A 21,702-nucleotide genomic window follows, 5' to 3' on the forward strand; every position below is an offset into this window, starting at 1 on the left:
TTTATTTTCATTTTCTTAAACCATATATACACACCATTTTACTTATCTCGTTAATCTATAATTGATCTAAAGCCCTTTTACATTTAAGTTAGATATAGACCTCCCCCTCTGACTTCCTTTTTTCTCTGTGTCCCATTGCGATTTTGATCCATCTTGGACTGGGAGGTCTCTTTCAATCATCTGCCCCCTCATCTGTGGTCTTTCTTTGGATCGTTATCGTCTTCTCCCTGATGCCCCCCTATGGCCTGCAAATTTCCACTTTATGTCTGTTGCTTTTTCTATGACATCTTTCACCTTCGTAACATTCCGTACCCACTGGTTACGTTTTCTGTTTTTCAAACCTATTCATCACTCTCTTATCCGATCTAGTTTCCTTTCTTACAAGCCCATTCCCAAGATTCGCCTTTTCGTCACTCTCTGGATTCGCTAATTTATTCATGTTTGACCTTGTCATTGTTCGTGTTTGGCATCGTATATTATCCCTGGTAGCATTGGTCGAAGAGTTTTAAGGTATTGCGGATATTTATGTCCGTATATACTCAAAATATGAAATACCACAGTTAATCCTACAAGGGAAGATCGAAGGTAGGAGAGGAGCCGGCCGCAAACAATTATCCTGGTTAAGAAATATTAAAGAATGGACAGGAATACACAATACAGGCGAGCTGTGTCACGCCGCCAAGAACAGAATTCTAGTAATGAGATAGTCGCCTACGCACTTTGGTGTATGGCATGTTAAGAAGAAGAAGAAGGATATTTATGATTCGTAAATAAAATAGCTTTTTTTTCTAAATGCTGTCCACGCTAATCTTTTTCGACCTTTTATCCCCACAGTCTAAGTTTTTTTGTTAAATTTTATGATTTGTCCCAAATATATGTAGCTTGAGACATATTCTATCTTATTAATTTGTATTTCTATTGTGATATTCTCTGAGGTGTTACTCTGAGGTTATGTTTTCTCATATTTCATTCTTTCTCTCTCTTTCTCTAGAGGAAATCTTTCAAGAAGCAGTAGAAGACGTTGAAGCCGGAAATCGAATTAACGGAGAATGTATAAATAACATTAGATACACGGATGACACGATGGTATTCGCTGACAATTCTGAAGCCCTCCAGGAGTTAATGAATAGAATCACAGAAGTGAGTCAGAGATATGGACTTTCACTGAACATTAAGAAAACAAAATTTATGATGATCTCTAAGAAGGAACAGCAAATTGAAAGAATCAGTGTGAATGGTCAATCATAGAAACAGTAAAAACATACACCTACCTTGGTACGAACGTGAATGAAAATGGAGACCATTCCCTAGAAATAAAATCTAGTTGTGTTGTACCATCTGAGTTGTGTCGTTTTGATTTCATCAACTCTCGTTTGTTATTCTGTCGCGTCTAAGCATTTTCTCTGTTATATCTTTTACGGGCCACACTTCGCATCCATATGTTGTGATACTTTTTATTATGTTGTTGTATATTTTTCTTTTATTTTCCTTCGAGATGTTTTTATCCCACAGTACGCTGTTCAGTAAGGATGTGCCTTTCGTTCCCTGTGTATTTCGTTCCTTAATGGCTGCATCTAATTTTCCGTCCTGAGTGATCTTTACTTCTAGGTATTTGTAGTCGTCACATAGTTTGATCTCTTGATTTTTCTCTACGAGAAGGTTATGTTGATCTCCTCCGATACTCATGTACTCAGTTTTTTCCATATTCACTTCCAAACTCCACTCTGTAAACTCTTCTAAAATTTTCGCATCATGTAACTAAGGTCTTCAGAATCCTGTGCGATGATGACCTGGTCATCCGCAAAGCACAGAGTGTACAGAGTTAAGTCCATTAGTGGTAATGTTAAGGATAAACAGCAGCCTTGTCTTAGTCCTTTAGTCACTTTGAATCCCGGTGTTATCATATTTTCTGTTTTAATTCTTGTTTGTTGGTTGGTAGTACAACGTTTTTACCGCTTCAATCAATTCTATATTTATATTTGTTTTCCCCAGTGCCTCCCATAATTTATCAAGCGGGACACTATCATATGCTTTCCTAAGATCTACGAACGTCAGGTGGAACTCTTGGCCACGAGCAACTTTCTTTTCAATTATCTGAGCAATAGAGAAGACATGGTCTATTGTAAATCGACCTGCACGAAAACCAGCATGTTCTTCGGCTTTCATATCTTGGTATTCTTCTTCTATTCGATTTTTTATTATTTTCATCAAAATCAGGTTACTAAGATGATATATCTTTCCTATACTATTGTACGGAGTTGAGTCGTGGACTCTCACAGACGCTACCTGTAAGAAAATTGAGGCTTCGAAATGTGGCTTTATCGTAGAATCCTGAAGATATCCTATACCGACCACATTACTAACCAGTGTGATTTATTAAGAATGCAAAAAGGAAAAGAGTTGTTAACGACAGTAAAAACAGCCAAAATTGAATACATCGGTCACATCATGAGGAAAAGCGAGAGATATGGGTTGCTGCAATTAATTTTTCAGGGAAAAGTAGAAGGAAAACGTGGACCAGGAAGGTGAAGAATTTCCTGGCTGAAAAATCTACATACTTGGTTCAACACAACAACCACAAATCTTTTCAGAGCCGCAGTTTGCAAAATACAGATTGCTATGATGGTCGCCAGCATCCGAAACGGATAGGCACTATAAGAAGAAGAAGATAGTTCATTCTAAGACCAATCTTTCGTGCTTCTCTATCTAGTTCCAAAAGCATACCCTTTATCTCCTCTTCATCATTTCCTAACAGGATGACATCACCGACGTATAGTAGGTGGTTAAGATATTTTCTATTAATTCTTATTCCTTTCTCTTGCCAATATAGTTTTCTTAAACACAGCATGAACCACAGCTTTAACCAAGCCTCATTTTGCCACCCTGCCCTATTCCTCTATTCAGTACTATTGAGTCTTGTTATTGAGCATTTTATTGCCTGGTATTCCAAACTGTCTAAAAGATTTTGTTAAGTCTACAAAAGCTGCATATGTCGGGATGTAATATCCATTAGCTTTTTCGATTAGGATTTCCTCAGTTAACAAGTGATCACTGATACCAAATCCTTTTCTGAATCCTGTTGTCTTCGGGATCTTCTTTTCTCGTAATATTTTATTTAGCAGTGTGTGGAGTGTATGATAACGGAATTTTCTCCATGTCTTTAACATTTTTGTATTGACTACATTTTTTCCTGATGATTTGTTATTTTTCATTTGCTTAAGTGCTTTTGTTATTTATTTAGTGCTTATCTTATTAAAATTTTTAATTTTAGAGTTCAATAATCTATTTAGTTATTCTGATGGTTTTTCCTACTGTTGTAAAGTCCTTGATAATATTCTTGTGTAACTGTAAGGATTTCATTCCCGCTGCTTGTAATTTCCCCATTAATAATTTAAAATACTAAGCTTGATTTTTTGTTCTTTGTATATTAACCATTTGTAATTTCACGACTTTAAATTTAAAAGGAAATAAACTAGCAATCCACAATTTTGTTTTGGTCCGTGAAAATGCTTTACAAATCTGACGCTGGAACTGCATCATCAATGACCATGAAAGATAAGGCATTGACCGGTATAAATCTTATAATTTTACCTCCTGGTGTAAAGGTAAAAGAAGCAAAACTTAAAGATGTAAGTAAGCCGTTAAACAAAACTTTCCTTTCCAGATTGAGCTTTAATTCTATGAGAATGCTTTAAACACGATTAAAGCCGACATAAATAGGATTTTAATGACCAATCTTTGAACACACTGAATGTATTCCTAGTGTTCCTATGATAATATATATTTTGTATAAAATAAAAGCTTTGTTCTAAATGAGTATGTGTAATATTTTCATTAATTTTATTAACCATATAGGTACCTGCTACAATCACATACAGTCCATCTAATTTACAAACCGTTGCACGTCATTATCTACGTCAGAGATCGAAGTTGACATAGTTGCCAAAGTATAAAAAATTCCTGAATCCATTTTAAATCAAATAGGTCACATTATTATTGCAAAAGTGTACAACAACAGTATACAACAAAATAAATTAATATTTAATGTAAATAAATAGAAACAAAACAAGAGTTAAAAAATAATCTTGTTAAAAACAATTTGAGGCGCTTGTTTAACAAACAACATAGTTTAATTCAACTCGTCCAACGAAGACTGTACTAACTCAATTTTTGGCGTTTTTGAGTTACACCCCCGAAGAAGTAGATTACCGTGATATCTTTCAACGAATAAAGTTCTAAGTTAATTTGACCATGTTTAGGCAACCAATTTTGCACTTCAATATTGTACTAACTTGTATATCTATACATTTTCCGACGAAAACTATCCTATCTTAAGTTAGTATAGTCTTCCTCGGCATTCCGAACGGAAGCGCCGTTGTCTCGTGAGTTAATACAGTTTTCGCGTTTTGTGATTAAGTAAAGTACGCCGGTGGTACGCCTACATGACCAACGGTGTTTACGTATAAAAGTTGTACAGTGTATAAATTGCTATCAAAAATAATACGTTTGAATAGAGGGCACATTTTTATAAATTTAAATAAGTATCCAGGATGTATTCGGGGAGTCAATTCATGGTAAATTTAGTAAGGACAACTAACAAGCGAGAAACAGATTCTCGACAGACGCATTGTTCAAGAGGTCAGTATATTTTTAATATGTATAGAAACATGAATTATTTATACCTTTTTTAGAAACAATTTGTGATAACCCGGAACTAAATACGACCAAAGAAGTTATATCTACTAATATCGAAGCATCTATAGGTTTGTTTTAATTTAAACAAATAAAGATTCATAATGTAACATGCATCGTCTTTGTTTTCAGAAACAGAACGAACGAATACAGTTAATGAATATTTTGAAGTTGATACTAAAGACCCTTTTCATGCAAGCTCAGATAGTGACCAAGATTATTTACCTTCAGAAGATGATAATAAAAAATTCCATATGATGATACGAAGGAAAGTGAGGAACAAATAAGTAAGTGTAAAAAGAACAGGAAAACTAATACTAGAATTAAAGTGTGTAGAAAACGAGAAAAGAAAGAAGAAGAATCGATTGATGTAAAATCTAAAACTGGTCTAGATCGTGGGTTGGAACATACAAATCGACAGGGAAAACTGGTTAAGGCAAGAAAAATAGGCGAACCTTGCCAATAAACATGCAGACTTAAGTGTAACACAAAAATGAATCAAGAAATGAGACAGAAGATTTTTAAAGACTTTTGGAACTTTAAGATCTTCAAGAACAAGATCATTAAGGCAATGGGACTTTATTGTACAGCATGTGACACAGATAGAGAAAAAACAAAGTACTATTTCTGCTGGTGTACACTCTCGTAGGAATTTTTCTCGGCAATATCATTTTCAGCTCGGCGGTGAACAAAACCAAATTTGTAAAAATATGTTTTAAAAACTCTTGGTATTTCACAAACATGGGTAAATACAGCATTTACTAAAAGAAAGGAAACTGGAGTTTTACAATCAGATCAACGTGGAAAACATAAAGTTCGACCACATAGACTTACTCCAGATATTGCAGAAAGATTACTTTAATAAGAATGGCCAAAACTGTGGGAAAAGTATATAATGTAACAGAAATGTCACAAGAAGACTTCCTAGATTTCAAAAGCCTTGTTGGCAACAAAAATTGGAAAACTGACAATGGAAAAGGAATGATCAAAATCAGTCAAATAAAGAAAATCAGTACTTCATATAACACACCAAATGTTATTTTTTTTAAGTATGATTTAAGTTCCGAATCTATCAGGTGTGATCTAACAAAAGCAAAAAGGAAACGTCCATCTCGTATTGATCAATTTCCATCTAAAGTATACACAAATCTTTTGCCAATAGATAAGAAGAAGACGCGCTATCTCAGAGTGCTTTGTGATACTGGAAAAATTCCTACTATGTATCATGGCTTCTATAGAAGTCTACATTCTGATACATCAGAAAAGTATGAAACCACTGCTAGCAGTGACGACGAAGAACTGCAATAACGTTTGTTTATAATATTTTGTAATTTAACTTCAATGTAGACTTTAATTATAAATACAATTTCACAGAACGATGGTATGCATTATTTATATTCCCGATTTTTTTCCAGCGAATACTGTACTAACTCATTCAAAATCCAAATAAAGAAACAAAATTGACAAGTTTAAAAGAACAAATAGAACAATACGGTAAACACAATGGATAAATATAAAAAGAATTTAATAAATAAGAACCCCTGATTTTTTGCGCTAATCAAGACTTTATCTTGCTTTATTCGAAAACTTCAAAAAATGAGTTAGTACAGTCTTCGCTGGATGAGTCGAATTAATAGTAAATAGGGAGTTTTTGTAACTACCTAACGTAACGTATCTCCCTATACGTAAAGAACTAACCTATCGAAGAAGATGAACGTTAACGCGCTATCTCAGAGTCAACAACAACAACCAAAATAATAAAAACAAAACTAAAGTGTCAATACTGCAACTGTCAAATAAGTGTTACCAATTTATGCCAAAATTTCACCTTCGTTCGATTACAGTTACAGTGTGTTCCGAACAAATGTTCTTCATAAAAACGCTTTATAATGCATTTATACAAATTAAATGAAACATATTATTGTGTATTTCTTTAAGTTAACATTAAATATTAGTCCGACGCGTATATAATAAAATATGTCTGGTGGCTGTAATGCCAGTGTACTCGGCAAAGTGATTCTAAAAAAGATCACACCTACCGCCAAATATTTCGACTGTAGATATATAGAGACAAACTAGAAATGTTCATTTTTGAATATAGCTATCTCAGAGTATTCACATATTATAGTAAGCTAAGCATTATTTTCAAACAAGTCATGATTTTAATGATGTAATAATTTACCCTTCTAAGTATATGTATTCAATAGTTTTCGTGTAAAATAACCTCTGTAGAAAAATGTTTAAAGTAACATCTGTCTATAAACCTCGTTTTCAATTATGGAAAGTATAATTTTGAACTTTCGGAAATATATAACTAAAATACGCGCTCCTGCGCTAGAAGAAATACAGTTAGCGCACCTAGAATTTGCCTCTGGGGTGTTTGTTGTCACCGAAATTTTTTTTTATGTTAACCTCCATTTTGAGCCTTAAAATGTGTGAGGTAACAGTGTCGGACAAAGGGTCCTGGGGGAGGGTTTAACTTACAAAACCCCCCTGGGTGGCCCTGATTTCATTATTTGACAACATTTGTATTGGTTAATAAAAACTTCTCTGATTTAAATCACCCTTTGTGATTTGAAAAAGACCTTTGTTAAAAAGCTATAATAAACAAAAAGTAGAAATAATTGCTTATTTTGTTTCATACTAATATTACAGATGAGGTAATAAATCCTAGTTCTACTTTATTACGCCATAAGAAATTAGTAGGTAAGTATCTATTTTTAACCCGACTATTAACATGGTTTAAATACTTTACTTGCACAATAATTTTTAAGAGACGGCCGCTGTGAACTCGGTGTGGTAGAGAACAGCACTTGATTGTCAACCGGTATAGAATTTTTCATATAAAAATGATTGCACGCCATTCAAGATTTACTACGTCCGGAATCCTACAGCGTGGCCAAAACATCAGAAATAGTTAGTAAGTGATGGAATTTTTAAAATGTCAACTATTTGTCAACTGTTATATTAACAGTAAATACACTTAGTTTTAAGGACTCACTGCAACACACTAAAATACATAAGAAGACATTTTAATACAAAATTGTATATCTTTAATTTTAAACTTACTCTTTTGGAGCATTAATAGTAACAAACGTCCCGCCATTATTTCTTGTTCAAAATAATCTATCTTACATGAAAGCTTATCAGCTTTCTACAGCAATTTAGTTGTTTTGGGATAGCACAATCACAATAATAATTAGTTTTTAAAGCTATTAATCTAAATTTAATATGTATTTATAAATACAATTTATTAATGTCTAATATATTATGATCAAATTGTGTAAGAAATCAAAACATAAATAAAATTATACTTAAAAAGCTGGGTAACACTATTACAAATTTTGCCACACGCTGAACTGTCATTAAAATTTGAAGTATTCCCGTATCAGTTGCGTACATTGTCTAATTTATTTATTAAACATTATTATTTTGTGAAATATTAGACTTAAAGAGTTATTTCATAAATTTATATTATTAATAATAACAAATGTTTTTTGGTTATTTAATCAATATAATTCTAAAATTCCTAATATACTGATGATTACATTTTTCTGATTATTATACCAAGGAAAATTTTAATTCTAAAGGTTGACGTTTCGGAAATTTTAAATATAAGTGACGTCACTTTATATAAACTTGTGACGTGCAACGGTTTTTATAAAATTTTTCATATAAAAATGATTGCACGTCATTCAAGATTTACGACGCCAGAACCCCACAGAAATGCCAAAACATCAGAATAGTTAGCAAGTGAGAATTTTTAACAGGTCAACTATTTGTCAAACTGTTACATTAACGGTAAATACACTTAGTTTTAAGACTACTGTAATCCACTAAAATACATAAGAAAACATTTTAATACAAAATTATAATTCTAAATTTTAAACTTACCTCTTTTAGAGCATTAATAGTAAAAAGTCCCGCCATTATTCTTGTTCAAAATAATCTATCTTATTTGAAAGCTTATCGCTTTCTACAGACTATTTAGTTGTTTTGGCATAGCACAATCACAATACACAACAATAATTAGTTTTTAAAGCTATTAATCTAAATTTAATATGTATTTATAAATACAATTTATTAATATATAATTATTATGATCAAATTATGTAAGAGATGATAGTTCAATACATTTGCACACTAAGAGTCATTTCCTGTTTAAATTTCACGACAGATACTGGCAACGGCTCTATGATGTAGATACTTTCATCCTCTTGCGAAAACGAAATAGAACTGAGCTTTCATAGTTTTTGCCAACAAGTTTTTGGTCTAATGGCCAGTACCCAAATCGAATGTTTGCTTTGCGTGGACAATGGGGATTAAAACTGATTCGCTTCTCCTAACGACTTTATAATGATCTTTATTTCCCAAAGAATGTGTTTACATGAAAGCTATTTAAAGCTCTCTTATTTATACATTGATGATTGTATCATGCTTTAGTTGAAACAATAATGATAGTCTCTTACTCTATGATTCTTAAATCCGGTCCTGATGCCGCGCTCGGGGCAAACCGGCAACGTGGTGGGCCATCTTCCGTAAGAAATACATTCCTATCTTACCTGCACTGCATTCTAACTGTGGCTTCTACATAGCAGCAACGTAAGATGTGGATATTGAAGATTCGGGGTTACTGCATGTAGGCATAGCTGCTTGGAAACATGTTGCATGAAGCAATGAAGAAAATATCACCAATCTGTACACAATGTTTGTTTACCACTATTTAATAATTAAATACTAATAAAACTGAGAACACTTAGAAAAATTGATGGTAAATCACTATAGGACAGAGCTAGAAGTACAGATATACGACGTAGATGCAAGTTGAAGAACATCAAGGACTGGGTAAGGAAATAGAAGAGATAGAATGGAAACGAATATATAAGCCGAATAACACAAATAGAGTAGTAAAGATGGCAAGAGACGGTTCCCAATAGGAAGACGATCAGTAGGAAAACACGAAAATGATGAAACGACAACTACTGGAGGTACATTGAAAAACAGACAGAGTTATGTCTACATAAAAAGAAGAAGATGAAAACTGGTATTTAAATTATTAAATTGCCAAAATCGACACTAATTTACAGAGCGATACGTACACGTACCACTCTTTATATGCCAGTCAGAATATATTTTGCACAAAGATTCTACAAAATATATTCCATGCTACAAAACAAGATTTTAGTAGGACCTTAGACAAAAAACAAATAAAAAGCTTAAAATAAAGTTATAAATTTATTATCTAAAAATTAAATAAAAAGCTATTACATCTAGTTAAATGCACTTCAACCATCTTTAATCGCTTTTCTCTGATTTTATCTTCCACGCTCCGTGGTGTATCTTAACCAAATCAGTCCCTAAAACATTCCATCTTGGATCCAACTCCATACCGGTGTAACTTTGGATCCGTCGATTTCAGTCCATCTCACAGCCACTTCGGCAATAGGAATTTTCAAGTTTGTGCAATATACAACATCTCAACGTCAAACGCCCTAAAAATGAAATATTTTACGAAATCGTTCTGTAACATTGATTTGCTAACATTCTCTGTTAACGCATAAAATAAAATTTTTTATAAGACTGCTAAACATAAGAAAAAACAGTATATTTTTCGTCAAAATCCATAAACACTGCCACAATGAACTCAATTAAAACACCCTGGAAAATTTTCCAACCGAACAAATATTCCCACGTAAAATACAAAAGCAGTGCAGTGAAGATACTGAATACTTACTACTGATGTTTTTTATTTCCTTGCCTGACACAGCATCCTCTAACTAAACCGAATATGTACGTCTTCCATAATTTAACCTTAACAATAAAACATACTATTTAAATTGATTAAATCCATATCTTTTTTTCCTTTTTATTTCAATGCGGTTTTTCATAGCGTCTTACGCTAACCGTTTCCATTCTCGCCTATCTGTTCAAACTATCGCCCGAAGATTCCTCTCCGACATTGCACTTTGAACAACTTTTAATGATGTCTATTTTTTCTTCCTCTCTTCCTTCTTTCAATTGATACCCCCTTTATTATTTGCTTCGAATATTGGCGATCAATCTATCTATAATTATTTTATTAACTGACGCTTTAAATAGATTAGTTGTTATTGTGGAGAACCATTTCCACACGTTTTTTAACCATGGTATTCTTCCTTTCTCAATTCCTCGCTTTCCGAATACTTTGCCATGAAGGGTTATTTTCAGTAATCTGTATTTAGTGCTGTTTCTCATTATGTGTCCGAGATATTCTAACTTTCTCCTTATAATCGTATACATCACTTCCCTTTCTCCTTATAATCGTATACATCACTTCCCTTTCTTTCCCCATTCTTCGCAGTAAAGTCTCGATGGTTATCTTGTCCGTCCATGATATCCTTAGGATTCTTCTGTATAGCCACATCTCGAAAGCTTTAAGTTTTTTCTCCATCGCTTCAGTGAGTGTCTAGCATTGAACTCCGTAGTATAATATCGAGAAGATATAACATCGTAGGAGCTTTACTTTTATCTCCAGATTAAGGTTGTGGCTTTTAAAGAGTTTGGCCATTGTGTTATTATCCCTAAAATATTACAATTCATATAAAGAATAAGTTAAAAGAAACATGTAACACATTTCGCATTTGTTTATATAAAATATGTTTTTAATAAATCAAATCGAGGACATACACAAGAAACATCCTCGGTTGGAATGTGCGAGTCAGCAGAATCGTGGATCGCGACCTTGTTGTTGTCGTAGACTGATAAAACAAACTTGACCCACTTATGAACGACAGCTGATATAGCAAGGACTATTATAAAAGAGACAACAATTATTATCTCAAAGATCAGAACTAAATTAACGTCAAGATGGCAAGTCAATATACCACGTATTGGCGCAACATCAACTAAGTACTAATTCCATTTAGGATAAGTAATATTGTAAGAGTGTACAGTAGTGTTTTAAATAAATGTACCATACGATACCATAAGCGAAGCTTTATTTATTACATGGCGATCCTGTCTTTTGAATTAGGAGTCTTCTGATCCGAATGCACTCCTAGCCTTCTCTATTCTACATTTTACTTATTGTGAGTGAATCTCATACTATTGTTCCAAGATAGGTAAACTGTTTTACTCGGTCCACTGGTGTATTCTTGATAAGCAGTTGGATGTCTCTAATTTTATTTTTGTTAATGACCATAAATTTAGTTTTTGATATGTTTACTTGTAGTCCAAATCTTTCACTTACTTCATTTACTTTGTTTATTAGTTGCTGTAAACTGTTTAAACTATGCAAAAATAACGGTGTCATCTGCATAGCGGATGTGTTTAGGCGTTCTTAATTTAAAAGGATTCCATGTTCGCAATTTTCCAAGGCCTCACTAAATATTTTCTCTGAATATAGGTTGAATAATATAGGTGAAAGTATACATCCTTGTCTAACGCCTCGCAGAATCTGGATCGCTTCCATCGGTTCATCTTCAAGATTTGTTCTTATTATGGCTGATTGGCTCCAGTATAAATTTTGTATTATACGCCGGTCTTTATCATCTATTTGGGCTTTTGTTAGAACATCCATCATTTTTCGGTGTTGAACTGTGTCAAATGCTTTTTGGTAGTCACAAAGCAGGTGCAGATATCGAAAGTCATATCTCTGCATCTTTGGAATAATACCTTTAGACTAAACAGTGCATCTCTCGTACCTACGCCTTTCATGAATCCAAATTAAAAACGGCTCCAGGACGACACATGTTTAGGGAGGAACTCCAACTCAAAACAAGAGAACGTGAAGTAAATAGCTGACACAACACAACACTTCTTGAAGGCCTAAGCTATACTGAGTCAATTATGTCATACGGTGCACTTGACCCAAGAGTTGAGTCATCGGCCTGTAAGTAGAAACCGTCATGACTCAACTCTTGAGTCATCGGCAGTCGACAAGTTAAAGTTATAAGCAAGGAAAGTAGGAAAAAAATGTTTTTAGTAATTTTTAAATATTTTAATTGTTTTATTAATGTTCGCCACCTATTTGAGATGGAAGATAAGTCAATTATTATTACTGAAGTTCTCACCTAACTATTTCTGCAAAAATCCGAATACCACCTCTCACATCTAAATTTAGTCGTTTTTTCACGTATCAGTCCTGGTCTAATTATTGTATTTGTAATTAGGATTATTTGATATAAAAAGAGCCGAAACGATACCTAAGCCATGGGCAAGGATGTCGAAAAAAATAAGGTCACTATTATTCAATGCAATCTCCAACACAAAAAGGTGGCAACGGCAACACTATGTCGCCGCCTGGATGTAACGGAGGATGCAATAGCACTAATCCAAGAACCTTGGATAAATAAGACCAAAATAACTGGTCTTAGCAGCCTAAACGGTCAAATTTTCAGCTTACCAAGCAATCAACAACCGAGAACAGCAATATATGTTCCCAGAAAAATCAAAGCCTCCCCTATGGCGCAGTTTTGCACCTCAGACGTAACTGCGGTTAAAGTGAAGTGCCCATGGGGAAAGGGCAAAAATAGAGAGTTGATACTAGCATCAGTCTACCTACCCTCAGATGCAGCCACCCTACCACCAACAAGGGAAATGGAAGATCTGGTAGACCATTGTCTCAGTCAGAAGGTAGAACTTATTATCGGCTGCGATTCGAACTCTCACCATCTAGGCTGGGGCAGCAGAGATAACAACGCCCGAGGTAAGTCTCTTTATAACTATATTACTATAAAAGATTTGTATATCTTAAATAAGGGCACCGAACCTACCTTTATTAATGTTCGTAGCCAAACAGTCATCGATATCACGCTGGCAACAGCTGAAATATCGAATAAAATTCAGAACTGGCAGGTATCGGAGGATATTTCTATGTCCGACCACCGCTGGCTAACCTATAATATTAGTCTGGAAAAAAGCCTTATCAAATCGCGCGACCCTAAGAGGACGGATGTAGAACTCTACAACCGACTCTTAGAAGATGCTCTGCGGAATGAAAGGGCTTCAACTCCAGGAACTAATACAGAATTGGAAAGGTATGCGGTATCTATCCAAAACAAAATAAGCTATGCTTATAAAAAATCCTGTCCAAAAAGGATGGTCCAGGAAAGTCGCAAAACCAACTCTTGGTGGTGCACTGAATTGGAACACCTTAGGAAGACAGCAAGAACAGCTTTTAATAGAGCAAAACGCACCAAACTCAAAGAGGATTGGGATTCTTACCAATCAAATCTCAGAGAGTTTAAAAAAGTCTGCAGACAAAGACAAAGAGCTGCTTGGAGAACCTTCTGTGAGGAAATCGAAGATTTCCCGCAGGCTTCCAGGTTACAAAAAGCGCTCTCAAAGGACCCACATCGGCATGTCGGCATACTAACGAAGGAAGATGGGAATAAAACTTCCAACCTTCGCGAAAGTGCTGAGGTCCTGATGAAAACACACTTTCCCGGTTCTAGTGTCTCAACAGCACCAAACCGGATGGAAGAAGCAATCATACCGTCAACAAACGACTGGCATCTCGCCAGAACAATGATTAATGAGGAAAAGGTAAAATGGGCCATATTGTGCTTCACCCCTTTCAAATCACCAGGGCCTGACGGCATATATCCAGCCCTACTACGGTGGGGACTGGATATCCTTCTGCCGCACCTCGTGGAAATATTCAGAGCCTCTTTGGTTCTGAGATATATTCCTAGGAAGTGGAGAGAGGTACGTGTGGTCTTCATACCAAAACCAGGTAGGATGGACTACACCCTACCAAAGGCTTTCCGACCAATTAGCCTAACATCCTTTCTGTTGAAAACGATGGAAAGGCTATGCGAGAGGTACATAAGGGATGAAGTTCTGGTCCATAACCCACTTCACCCAAATCAACATGCATATACTTCGGGAAGATCTACCGATTCTGCACTGCATCATGTAGTGGGAAGAATTGAAAGATCGCTGGATAATAAAGAATCCACCCTAGGTATATTCATAGACATTGAGGGAGCGTTTGATAAAACCACATTCCCAACTATCACCCAACAGCTCAACGTCAGGAATGTTCCCCTGGCCATAAGCGAATGGATATTCAGTATGCTCTCTAATAGAGCAATAAGCATAAATGTAGAAGACGTTTCTGTTAGAGGCATGGTTACGAGGGGCTGTCCACAGGGAGGGGTGCTATCACCACTACTCTGGAACATAGTTCTAGATACCCTGGTTGACCAACTCAGCAGCAACGGTTTCTACACAATAGCCTATGCAGACGATATTGCTGTCCTGCAAAGCGGTAAGTTTGAGAGCACACTATGTGAGAGATCACAAGTTGCTCTCCGACTAATAGAAACATGGTGCAAGGAACACTCACTATCTATAAATCCAAAGAAAACTGAGATGGTCCTCTTTACCAGGAAAAGAAGAATCACGGGCTTAATACCCCCAAGGATTCTAAACTACAGTCTAAATTTTTCTGACGAGGTGAAGTACCTTGGTATTACCCTTGACAAGAAGTTAACATGGAACTCACACTTAGATGGTAGAGCTAAAAGAGCATATATTGCCTATGAGCAGTGTCGACGAACGGTCGGACGCACCTGGGGCCTCACGCCCAGGGTGATCGCCTGGGTCTACACCGCTGTCATTAGGCCAATGCTAACTTACGGAGCTATTGCTTGGGTACCAAAAGTGCTACAGGCAACAGCGATTAACAAACTAAACCATATTCAGCGGATGGCTTGCATAAATATAACAGGTGCCATGAAAACAACACCAACTGCTGCAATGGAGTTGATCATTGGCATCACGCCTCTAGATATATATGTCAAAGAGGTGGCGCTAGTGACAATGATGCGACTGCGCTCAGCTGGTGCAAACCTTGATGTAGGAATGGGACAATTGAGAACTCGTTTCTGGCGAGAAGAGTTGGATGCGTTACCACTTCTACAGGCAGGCTGCGACTCAATTGAACCAAAGTTTGTCTTCAACAAACCCTACAAAATTGAAACAGGACAGTACATGGAGACAAACGTGGCAAATGCCTATTGCATATACACCGATGGCTCCAAAATGAAAGAAGGCTCAGGATGCGGGATATACTCCAGATCACTGAACCTAAGAATAAAGTGGGGTATGGGCAAAAATGCCAGCGTAGTTCAGACAGAACTGACTGGTATCTCCATAGCCGCAAAAGAGATAACCCAAAAAGGTATAGCAGGTAAAACTATAATCATCTGCACAGATAGCAGACAAGCGCTACTAACCTTGAATAGACCACGTGTCACATCAGGTTTAGTAATGGAGTGTCACAAGTCACTAACCCAAGCTTCGGATGGTAATACCATCATCCTGAGGTGGGTTAAAGGACACAATAGGAATAAAGGCAACCGCATTGCTGACCAATTAGCTAGGAAGGCGGCAGGCCTAAGACTCTTAGGACCTGGGGATCTTTTTGGTTGGTCAACTACAACAATCGCGGAAATTGTCAAATGTCACTCCCATACTCAAACCGTAAAAAGATGGGAAGAAGGGAAAGGATGTAAACTTGCCAGGGTAACACTAAGCAACCTTGAAGAGTCAACATCTAAGAAGTACTTGGGATGACCAGGAAAAACCTACGTTTGGCAGTTGGTTTTTTAACTGGTCATTGTCAACTAAGCAAACACCTCCATACACTGGGGCTAGCAGACACACCTCTATGTAGGAAGTGTGAACGAGAAGACGAAACTGTAGAGCATGTCCTATGTGAATGCCCAGAGTTATCGTTAATACGAGAGTACGCGTTCGGCGAGTCCTGGCCAACACCTGCCCACATAAGAGAGATGTCCTGGTGACTTGTCCACCTTCCTAGAATTGGCAGGATGGACAATGAGCTAAGGGTGACATCTCCCTGGGAGGATGCACAATGGGTCAATTGTGGCCTAAGTGCTGTGAAACTTAACTCGCCCTCCCTACTCTACAGATACAGATAGGATTATTTGCAAAGTATTTATTTCTTTCAAATTAAATTACTTTTTAATTTGTTATTACTTAATGCCATTTTTCTATCAATATACTATTTCTACAGATCTAAGCTATAGAGGACATAAGAAAACAGCAAAATACATCTTACCATCTTTCAACATGTAAACTTTCAAAACAAATTCTTGCGGCTTCTCTAGTAAGTAACTTGAAACCACATTGAGTATCTCTCAAACCCCTCACAGCAAACAACCACACAAGAAAGTGAAAACCATGCATCAGTATTGTCCTGAAGAAGCTCCTAGAAGCAACCGCTTCTTCTTCAAGGTGAGCTCTGGAACCCATTGAGATCGCCAGTTTTTCTTCTACTTTTGAAGGGTCTTTTTGATAATCGCCTTAAAGAAAAACAGAAGGTTAAAAATATACTATTACAGAATTATGAAAATATGAAGCATGTTGGCAACAATTCAGTTTATTTAGTGTATGGCTTAATATATGAAACAAATATGAAAGGTTACATCTTTAGCTCACGTTGAGCTATCTATTCAAGGCTTAAAAGTGTAGTTGTGAAGAAGTCTTTTGGGTCCACTCAGAATCTTCTTCCCAAAGGTGCGTATCTTCTTGTGATGTTGGCGACCCATAATGTTGGGTCTATTCACAGCAGCTCAAAATAGATCAATTGACGTTAGACCAGTCCATTTCCTAAGATTGGCCAGCCAGGATATACATTTATATCCAGAGCTTCTGGGTTTAATCCCATACAAAACAATATTTAATCTAAACATGCCACAAGGAAATAGTTTCATAACCTCCTTAATCCAGTAATTCTAGTACATTCCTGTATATAACACTTAGATAAATATCTAAGCCATTTTTATGGTTTAAAATTTCTATTTGGATCATATATGGAAATGTAATTTGTAAAGAACTTGTTATTTATAAAGTGCTATGTATTTTCTGTGCTTATTTTAAGTGCAGAAGTATGTACAACAATAGATGCCATGCTTAAAATACTAAAGCTATTTTACGCCCAGGCGTAAATTATGTAGAAGAAGAGGAAGGCCCAGAACAAGGTACCATGATAACATATATGAAGACAGGAGAAATATGGGAATACATGCTTGGCAGAGGAAGGCGATAGATAGGGATGACTGGAGAGAAATTCTTGAGGAGGCTAGGCTAGGTTTTGATCAAATCAGATATGTTTTACTTACAATTAACCAAACTAAAAAGACCATCTTCAACTTTTGTTATGTCTGCAAAAGTGGTGGCTCCATCTGCATCTGCAAACAATAGTACAGACCCTCTTGCACTTTGCATTCCCTAAAAAAGAAAATTCTCCCAATAATCATATTTCAGTTATCAAGCTCAAATTGTCTCAGGAAACAACAAGTTAGCCAAGCTCATCAAAAAAATAATAGAAACAAATGATTCCGGTTTTCTTAATTCTTTATAGAGTTGTAAATAGTTTTGAAGAAGATCCAGGAATACCTTATTCATGATAAGCATGCGGCTTTATACTACAGTAGTCTGGTCTAGTCACTTATGCTTTAACAGAACGGTGGAACCAAATTGAAAAAAAAAAATCCCCCAGACATCCTCAGATGATAAAGAAAATACAATTAATTGCATACCCATGAATGACTCCTATAGGCTACTATCAGAAAAAAAGTGGAATGGAAATCTTTACTTAGAAGGGAGTTTATGACTGGAATGCTTTAGCTCCACACGGGCGAGATTCTCTGCTCAAATGACAAAATATAAAGAGGATCATAAAGTCATACCCAGAGGTGTATATCTCATAAGAATGTCTAAAAAGTATACCTTCAGTACATCCTACTGTATCAATACCTATATATATATATATAATATATATATATATATATAATATATATATAATACATATATAATATATATATATATATATATATATATATACTATATATATATATATATATATATATATATATATATAAACACAAAATATATCAGCAATATCTAATTTCTTTTCAATATCACATTTTCTTCAAAGCATACAAAGAGGCAATATACTGACAAAGAACCACTTAAAAAACTCAGGACTGATTTTAGAAAAAATTTTTGCAGATATATATTTATATATAAAGACTATTTTGATGATGGCCAATATGTGAAAATATTTACATATAACTACATAATGAGCACCTTCAGCGCCTTTGTATAAAGATTAAAAATACATATAGATAAAGTGGTTGATAAGAACATAGGTTATACAGAAAAACAAGGTGATATTTAATGAAAACTTTAAAAATACTAACCAATCTTACAGCTCCACCCTTTCCTCTATTTTGTTCAAGGTTTAACACTCTCAGCTTCTCAACTCCTAGTTTTTTTGCATACCTTGAGCTACTTCAACAGTCTTATCTCTACTGCCATCAACTTACTACTATAATTTCATATTTATAATTTGGTAAATCTTTACATCTATTTTCTAAGAAATCAACACACTCATCTAACATAAGAGGAACTGTAAAAGAAAAACAAGTAGGCATGTTAAGTTTGTTGTACAGAACAAAGATTCATGTTTAAGTATATCCACCTACTAAAATAAGTAAAAAGTAATACTTAGATAAGTTTCATCAGTTAAATCACTCCTACTGAGACTGATTTGGAAGTTTAAATTTTTTGGATATATCTTCATTTGAATGGGTAAAAAGCAAATCCAGTACTTAGTCTCATCAAATTTTTATTTTTTGAATAAATATAATATGACTGGGACCATCTTTATTAACTTAGTGACAAGTAATTCTAATAGTTTATAAAGATACCACCAGAAGGATGTCATTAAAGTAAAATGTGCTATTAATTTAAATTAGTCATTGATAACTGTAAATTACTTTAGATGATTTTTTTGTTTCCCAAAGGAACTATTATTTTGAGTTAAGCTTCTGTATTTTTCAGTTTTTTTTTATGCTAGAGTTTTCACATAAAAACATCACACAATACTGTCATCTAAGATGCAATGGAGGCTTGGCTGCTTTTATTTCTAGAAAATTGGTAGGTGTACTTTTTAAATATCCAAAAATCTAATAGAAGATGCAACCCATAAACTATCACTGAACATTAGCAAAGAATATAGATGCATTATATGCTCTATATTCTTTGATATTAGTGCTGTGTACATTATTAATGCTGTATTTGGGTATGCTCCCCAGTTTGTGTGACAATAAGGTATTAGTTCATTTAACGGGTTTCACATTTTTTAGACAAAATGATGAAGACATTTTTTCCAGGAGAGGTTTTTGGTTTAAAAATATGCCAATCCAATTGTACAATCCTAACAATCCATCAAGCATCTTTCACTGAAAAATATAAGCAAGCCTAAAATATTTTTAGAAACAAACTATTTAGAATTTCTTTCTCTATTATTCTCTTCCTTCATACCTATTAGTATAAAATACCAGTCTGCTATATATATAAATTAAATTTTCTTACGCTTTCTTCCTCATTATAAGCAGGTACTATTACACTCAAGTGAATTGAAGATTTTTCATTATTGAAGGAAATGGTACTTGTTTTCCCTGTTACTCCATCAATGAAATATTTCTCATTCTCATTTCTAATTACTATTGGATAGGTACTTGATGTAGCTACCATCAAAATACAAATCTGCAATAAAACATATTTCTTCTTATCAATAATGTACATATAGTAAAGAACAAACTTACAAATAGAAGGATGGAAACTGCAAAAGCAGATCCTACAAATATTACAATTCCAATATCCATCCAGAGTAATTCATATGTTCATCAAATTTCAGAGTATTTATTTAAAATATAAACATTATCTTTTATTTTCTTGCATGGTTGGCAAACTCAATACGAGGTTAGTATGTGTTTTGTGTTTTTCCTCTTTATGACGTTCTTATTTTTACGTCGTTTTTACTTCGAAATCTGAGCCAATTAGAGTGTTATTCCAGCAAAACGGAACAAAATATGCCTTTTCGCATACTGTAGACAAGGCCAATCATCTGTCTGCTGTGTGTTCTGTGTCTATTTGCATTGATTTTGACATTAATTTGTATAGTGTTTTATTTAAAACTTATGCTTATGCTTATGGCAAAAAGTCTTAATAAAAGCTTTTTAAAGTTTTTTTAAAGCTTTTAAAGTCTCTTTCAGTTTTGTGGATTTAAATTTTATATAGCAGCCGTTACTATATAAAAAAGTGCTATATGTAACAAGTAACTATATTTTGTGTTACATTTTTTAAAATTTTGTCTATAAAAATGGATTTAAGTTTTATAGATGAACTTCAAAATAAAAATATACTAAACCGATTTGAAAAACATACTGGAGTCAATACAAGTAATACACTTACTATAAAAAGTTCTTTAATGTTATATAAGGAAGAGCTTCTAAGTGGCTATCTTTTCAGTTATATGAAAATTTGGACAGAATTCTTAAGAATGTTTTAATACCTCAAAGAATTGTTGAATTTACAGGTCATTTTTCATGTACTACTCCTATTTGGTAAGTTAATTTTGTGTGCAATTGTTTAAAAAATATAATATTTCAACTACAAAAATGTAATCTGTAGATTATTAAATAATATGTGTTAGCATAACATAATGTATAGATTTAGTTTAGTATGATTTATGAAATGTATTACACACCTCTATGCCTGTTAGTTCTTGATGAATTTTGAGATTAATGTTACAGTCAGCTTTATTTGACCATATTTCCTTTAACAAGCTTAGGATCTTGTATGGCTTGGATTGATTAGGATCATGATCATTGCACTTCTATTAACTACTTACTATATGTAAAAAATTGAGACTAAGGTTATAGAGGTTATAAGTCTGTTGTTAATAAACAAGTGGAATAAATTTGGTTATAGCCTGTCACAAAGACAGCTATCTTATGTCTTGTTGGAAAGTGAAATTATTTTTTTAATCCACGAGTACTTTTATCGCATGCCATAACCCTACAGTTGTTTAAGTTTTGTTCTTTAATAATTATTCTTTTGTTAACATTTGTCAACTATATATTTTTCTTATTATTTTAGTTAGCAATTATGTTTATCCATACAGTTACCAAAAAATCAAGGAGGATT

At 34.4% G+C, this 21,702-nt stretch overlaps 1 pseudogene; it reads right to left on the reverse strand.

Moving 5' to 3' along the window:
• Window positions 1–10,100: 10,100 nt before the first annotated feature.
• On the reverse strand, window positions 10,101–19,142 carry LOC140431677 (dolichyl-phosphate beta-glucosyltransferase-like; annotated as a pseudogene).
• Window positions 19,143–21,702: the final 2,560 nt, after the last annotated feature.

This window comes from Diabrotica undecimpunctata, unplaced genomic scaffold, assembly GCF_040954645.1.
Source record: "Diabrotica undecimpunctata isolate CICGRU unplaced genomic scaffold, icDiaUnde3 ctg00001684.1, whole genome shotgun sequence".
Classification (NCBI taxonomy): domain Eukaryota; kingdom Metazoa; phylum Arthropoda; class Insecta; order Coleoptera; family Chrysomelidae; genus Diabrotica; species Diabrotica undecimpunctata.